General features: G+C 38.6%; 1 long non-coding RNA gene across 2 annotated transcripts; it reads left to right on the forward strand.

The window, feature by feature from the left end:
• Positions 1–1,331: 1,331 nt before the first annotated feature.
• LOC119869492 lies at positions 1,332–5,350 on the forward strand. 2 transcript variants are annotated; one of them, XR_005371107.1, is made up of 3 exons: positions 1,332–1,502; positions 2,727–2,786; positions 5,293–5,350. It is a non-coding gene; the product is annotated as an uncharacterized LOC119869492 (long non-coding RNA). The 2 variants fall into 2 exon arrangements; XR_005371108.1 differs by lacking the exon at positions 5,293–5,350 and adding an exon at positions 2,896–3,015.
• Positions 5,351–7,051: the final 1,701 nt, after the last annotated feature.

Here is a 7,051-nt window from a genome sequence, read left to right on the forward strand (position 1 = left end):
TCCAAGATGTGTAGGTCAGTGAGGTGATCCACAAACCAAACTAATTCACAGGATTATGATTTGACAACAGGATATAAGCATCTCAGAAAATGCATATATCTGTGGGTAAAAAGGAGCAGCTTTGGCCTTTCAGAGAGCATTGGCAGTTCTAATCAATCTTACCTAGATTTCAAAAGACAAGAACTAAGAATGACATGTGGATTACTCAGAAAATACCCAGTAATTATAAACCCAGTTATTCTCAGTGAGCTATAGTCTATATATTTACGAACCAATGAGCTACCGCCTACAGTGCTTCATATTTAGCCTTACATTTTAGCTTGACTTTCTCAAAAAAAAGAGCCTGAGACAAAAGCTGGCTTGTGGATAATTTCTTTGAAGATGGAAGGCAGGGGGGTTGGGGAGAAAAGAAATCACTCTGATCCAAGGGTATGGTGCTACCTGGGTACTGCCACACACAACTAGGTCTCAATTCCACTGGACATAAGGTTGCCAGATTCAGAAAATAAAAATGCAAGCACTCCGATGAAATTAAATGTCAGATGAACAACGCTTTTTTTTCCTTTGGTAGATGTCTCATGCAATGTTTGTGACATACTTCTACTTCAAAAAAAAAGTATCTGTTGTTTATTTGACATTCACATTTAACTGGGAATCCTATATTTTATCTGGCAACCAGAGCTGGGAGCTCTCTGAGAAACTATGTATAATGTGCCTCAGATTATCTGCCCAAAGATGTGAAAGAAAAGAGTTTTTACCGCCTACCTCCCATCCCCATTGGCCAAAGTTTGCAGGGGTGGAATGGGCAAGCAAACAGAGAGCAGAAAGCAAAAGATAAGCAATGCCCTGAAGCAAGGTGGCCTCAGGCTACAACCGCACACTGCCGGTTGCCACAGCAACAGCAAAAAATGTGGGCCGATATAACATTAGTTAGCACATAAAATACGTCTCACATATCCTACATCGGAATTGCAATATGAAATTTTCACATTTGGGGAGGGAAATACAGCCTAAAAATTGATGCTACCACTGCTCCTTTCCAATGACAGATGGAAAAATCCTATTTTCTTTTTTATGGGCACCAGCATCTAGTAAAAGAAGCCACGAAACAGGACTAACACAAGCATGGTATTTCACCATGTTCTAACCTCAGAAAAAGGTGAGCCAGGCTGTTCTTCAAGAACGCATCAAGAAAAGCCACACAACTGCCGACAGCTTTTCTGAAGGCCTCACAAGATCACCACGAGCCACTGTGGGGAAATGGTTTGAATGTTCCCGATGAAACAATGAGACAAGCAAATGAGATTGTATCTGGATCCCAGTAGAGGTAAACAAGAGCAGCCTGGACACACAGCCTTTCCCAGGACAGACAATGCCATTCAAGCAAAGAGCTTCCAGCCACTTGGCAAGCATTCCAAAGGGAAGATTCTCTCTAAACAAAACTTGAAGAGCAAATTTCCTGGGAGTGAGCAGAGGGGAACTTCTGTGGGAGGAGCTGAAAGGTTTGCAAAATGAATCTTCTCCAAACCAATTGAGACTTTCTCAGAACTAATGTAAAGTTCCAGGGCACCGGTTCCTGAAGAATGAGAATTGAGTTTGAGATCCTCATCTTCTGACCTTTGCCAAGAGCTGGTGATTTTCCATATTTCCACTTGATTTTAAACTGTTAATAATTCTCAGAAGAAAATGGTGTAAGATTTCATATCTCAAGGATTTATTACTCTGTGAACCATTGGTATCTACTGACCTTTAAAAATAATCCAGTTTAATTCTCAGTTGAGTTATTTGCAGAATTTTTAGACAGTGGTATTTGCTTATTACAAATACTTATCATCACCTAATAACCTGGGGCTGGGAGGGAGAATCAGGGGGAAGAAAGAAAAAGCCCATCCTGTATTCTTACAGAATCGATTCTCTTGCGATATTTGGCACTGAATAATATATCACAACAATGAATGATTTTGTAAATGATGATAGGAAGATGAATTTCAAAGTGTTCTTCTAATTCCATTTGCCCTAGTAATCAAAACTCATTGCTAGAAAAATTCTACCTACAGAAGTGACATTCTCCCCACAGCGAAGTTATATACCACATTGTCATCCTGGTTGCTCTTTCTTTTATTTCCAAGATTTTGTTCACCTTTGAGTTCATTGCTCCTCTTTTCTACAGCGAAGAGGGTATTTAGTCCACCTGGCCTCTGACGGGTGTGCTATTCACCTGAGTGGGTGTGTTGACACAGGTAGTTTCTTGCAAAGCACCGAGGAGGGTCTCCTTTCTTGGACTTTGTTATCAAAGTCAATAGGCCCCTGAGTTTACTCTCTGTATGGTTTACTATCTGCATTGCCAGAGAAATTCCACATAGAGCTAAGCCCATTAGTACATCACTTAAGTGAGGAAGTTAGAAAGCTACAGAGAGTATTGAGGATCCAGATAAGAGGGGAAAGTTTTTCAGCATAAGGAAGGAATCACACATTGAATGAACACTGTGTGCTAACCTCCTTTCTTCCAGATTGTCTAAAACTAGAACACCAACAATCGCCACTATGCTCCAACTGTTTTCTCATCTCAGAGAAATCACATTGAGAAGGCACTGAAATAAATTAAGGGCTATTTCCAATTTGAGGGGTTTTTTTTCTAATTATTCTAAATTTTAGGTGTTCCCTGGACCAGAGGTCAAGGATATAGGCATGTAAATGTCTGACTTTTTCTATTTTTGTTTATTTAGAGCTCCAAAGAGAGGACGGAAAATAAAGCAGTCCCATTCATGATTTTTAAATACTGAAAAGTAAGGCTTATACTTCTATGTCTGTGGCTACACACATTGCCTCCTACCTATCATTCCTAAACACCTACAGTTAAAGAAACATTGTGGATCAACTCTTTTGCTTTTACAGGTGAAGAAACAGAGACCGTCCTGCAGATGTCAGTTACTGATGAAGCTAGGAGGGGTACTTGAATCCTGAACCTAATGTTGACCCAAAACTCCCTTGATTCCTTTTTACCTCTAGCTAATATTTCTTTTTCTTTTCTTTTTCTTTCTTTCTTTCTTTCTTTCTTTCTTTCTTTCTTTCTTTCTTTCTTTCTTTCTTTCTTTCTTCTTCTTTTCTTCCTTCCTTCCTTCCTTCCTTCCTTCCTTCCTTCCTTCCTTCCTTCCTTCCTTCCTTCCTTCCTTCCTTCCTTTCGTTATCCCTATGCCTAACATGGGGCTCAAACTCATGATCTCCCAAGCTCAAGAGTCGAACTCTCTACCGACTAAGCCAGCCAGGCTCCCCCAGCTGAGATTTCATTCGATTCCATCATAACCATATGATGTCCCACTCGTGCCCAACCACCAATGGGAGGAAGGCTGAAATGCAACAGAAGTCCCCTTTGTCTGTTCAATGTCTAGTGGACTATTCTAGCACTACAGGAATTTTTAACACCTGAACAGCCTTTCAAAGTAGACATGCCTTGATCTTTTCTCAATAACTCTGTGGTTTTCATTAATCAAATCATTAATTGAGTTCAATGAATATTAAGCTTCTGGATCTAAACCCAAAGGTCAGTTATTTCTGCATTGATCTGTATCAATTTCTGGCAATATATATATTATATATATTTTATGTTCATCTCTTGAAGTCTCATAAATGAATATGAGACATATACAAAAGTGTGTGTGTTTTTTTTTTTCTTACTCTAACAATTTCTCTTCAAAGTTCTCATTTTTCCATGTAGTAGAAAACCAGGACTTAGCCTGGTTTTCTGGCTAAATTTGGTCATCTGTGGTTAAGCAGAGTTAGTTCAGGATTTTTCCTACCTAATCTTTCTCTTCAGGACAGTGTATATTTTTATGGTCATTATTTAGGGGACACGAATCTAGAGGAGATCTTTGGCCACCTGTCAGCTGGCATCATCCTGACAGTATTCAGTCTTCTCTTATGGCCTCCATGGAGCTGCTCCATCTTTCAGCCCACTACTTCTAGATGTAGCCTTCTTTTTTTTTTTTTTTTTTTTTTAATTTTTATTTATTTATGATAGTCACAGAGAGAGAGAGAGAGAGAGAGAGAGGCAGAGACACAGGCAGAGGGAGAAGCAGGCTCCATGCACCGGGAGCCTGACGTGGGATTCGATCCCGGGTCTCCAGGATCGCACCCTGGGCCAAAGGCAGGCGCGAAACCGCTGCGCCACCCAGGGATCCCTAGATGTAGCCTTCTTACCGTACTCTTAAATAATAAGCTCCTTTCAATTCCTCAGTTCTCTACCATCTAATGTCCACACTGTTTGCAACAGCATGGGAAAAGTCACACACTACTCAGGGACTCAAGGAAATTTGCTGCCTAGTCAGCGTCACTGTATCTAAACATGGCTATCTGTCATTGCTACTATATTGTCATTTCACTGCAACAGGGTAGGACATACTTGGGACCTTATCAACTTCATGGTTTCTGCCTAGGAAACAAGACCCAGGTCTCCTCTATTCTAGAACTCCCAAGCCTAGCTGGGTTCTATCACTCTTCCCATGAAGAGTTCAGCTCTTTTCTATCTCTGATTTTTCTTTGTTTTGCCTTCATCCTACTCAGCCCAGGTTTTATTTATTTTTTAAATTAAATTCAAATAGCCAACTTATAGCACATCATTAGTTTCAGACGTAGAGTTCAATAATTCTTCAGTTGCATATAATACCCAGTGCTCATCACATCATGCCCTCCTTAATTCCTACCACCCAATTACCCCAACCCCTCACCAACCTCCTCTCTAGCAACCTCAGTTTGTTTCCTAGAGTTAAGAGTATCTCATGGTTGGTCTCCCTCTCTGATAATTTCCCATTCAGTTTTCTCTTCCTTCCCTTATGACCCTCTGTGTTGTTTCTTATATTCCACTTATGAGTGAAACCGTATTATAAATGTCTTTCTCTGATTGACTTATTTCCACTCAGCATAATACCCTCCAGTTCCATCCATGTTGATGTAAATGGTAAATATTCACCCAGGGTTTTATATTTGGGCTGCTATAATACTCTTTTAATCATAACATTATTGCCAGGACCTTGCCCTTAGAAGTTCAAGTTCTGTTTCTTTCCACATTTCTTCTGTGGCTTCCCTTCCCTGAGGTAGGCATAATAAAAGGTAAAGTCTAAGAAGGAAAACAATCATCAGAGTAAGCAATAGTATTGTAGTGGTAATCCAACAAATTGGCTCTTTTTTTTATCTCATTCACCTGACAAAGAACCAAAAGAAGTTGAGAAAGATTGTATAGATCGGTTTCGTATTATTTCAAGTGCTAACTATGACACAATTTAAAATTTTTTCCAGAACAGCCCGGGTGGCTCAGCAGTTTAGCTGATCCTGGAGACCTGGAATCGAGTCCCACTTCGGCAACCTGCATGGAGCCTGCTTCTCCCTCTGCCTCTGTCTCTGCCTCTCTCTCTCTTTCTCTCTCTCTCTCTCTGTGTATCTCTCATGAATAAATAAATAATATCTTTAAAATAAATAAATAAACAAACAAATAAATAAATAAAATTATTCCCAGATAAGGAGACCCATAACTTGATCTTGATAATGCAACCCAGTTATGATTGTATGGTTGACAATGTGTGTGTGTGTGTGTGTGTGTGTGTGTATGTGTCTTGCTGCTGATCCAAGTTGGCTATGCCAATTTAACCAATGGAAAATATCTGTTAGCAAAGTAGAAAAAAATAAAATGTCAATAGAAGTATAGCAATGTAAATAAAAATTGATAACTTTACAAAAGAGAGGCAAAGTTGGAGTCATAATAAATGCTAAGGTTTGGGATTTCATTTAAAATAAGAAAATAAATAAATAAATAAATAAATAAATATAAATTTAAAAAAAATAGGACTACAGGATGCAGAGTGGGTGGCTCAGTAGCTTAGTGCTGCCTTCAGCCCAGGGCATGATCCTGGGGACATAGGATCGAGTCCCATGTCAAGCTCTCTGCATGGAGCCTGCTTCTCCCTCTGCCTGTGTTCCTACCTCTCTCGGTCTGTCATGAATAAATAAATAAAATCTTTGAAAAATATATAAAAATAAAGCAGGACTACATAGATGTAAAGAATTTTTTTATATGCACGCTAATTAGAGATGAAAATAGGTAGACCAGTTTTACAAACTAAGAGCCTGTCCTTCACCTCTGTAATGGAAAAAATAGAAGAATGATAAGTTACTATTAATATTATGTCTAAGTTCAAATAATGTTACCAATAGTGAAGTATGGTTTAAAAGCTTGAATATTTAAAATTCTAATTTTAAAATTAAAAGTAAGGTATTTTTACCTTAGGATATAAAGTGCTCAGAATTCTTTAATATCTGCATGTTCAAGATAGTGTCTAGGAGGAATCAGTTAGCAATAAACCATTGGTAAACAGTTTTGATGTTTACAGTGCTGACAGAAATGAGACCTATAATCTTTTATTATATATGACCAATCAGTCCAATCACTGTCTGTGATTTTGACTTTTTTAATCTCAGAAGCAGTTGCAAACCATTGCTCAAAATGAGTTTATCCAAGATGCGGTTTATGTATACAATGGAATATTACTCAGCCATTAGAAATGACAAATACCCACCTTTTGCTTCAACGTGAATGGAACTGGAGGGTATTATGCTGAGTGAAATAAGTAAATCAGAGAAGGACAAACATTATATGTTCTCATTCATTTGGGGAATATAAATAATAGTGAAAGAGAATAGAAGGGAAGGGAGAAGAAATGTGTAAGAAATATCAGAAAGGGAGACAGAACATAAAGACTCCTAACTCTGGGAAATGAACTAGGGGTGGTGGAAGGGGAAGAGGGCAGGGGGTGGGGGTGAATGGGTGACTTGCACTGAGGGGGGCACTTGATGGGATGAGCACTGGGTGTTATTCTGTATGTTGGCAAATTGAACACCAATAAAAAATAAATTTGTTATTGAAAAAGATAAAATAAAATAAAATCTGAACTTTAAAAAAATAATAAAAAATAAAATCAAAGACTGACAACGTGAGGTTGTAATTTTATATTATTCTGGAACAGGTGTGTAAGACCATGGTGTCAGTACAAATACAGTATTT

This window comes from Canis lupus, chromosome 16, assembly GCF_011100685.1.
Source record: "Canis lupus familiaris isolate Mischka breed German Shepherd chromosome 16, alternate assembly UU_Cfam_GSD_1.0, whole genome shotgun sequence".
Taxonomy (NCBI): domain Eukaryota; kingdom Metazoa; phylum Chordata; class Mammalia; order Carnivora; family Canidae; genus Canis; species Canis lupus.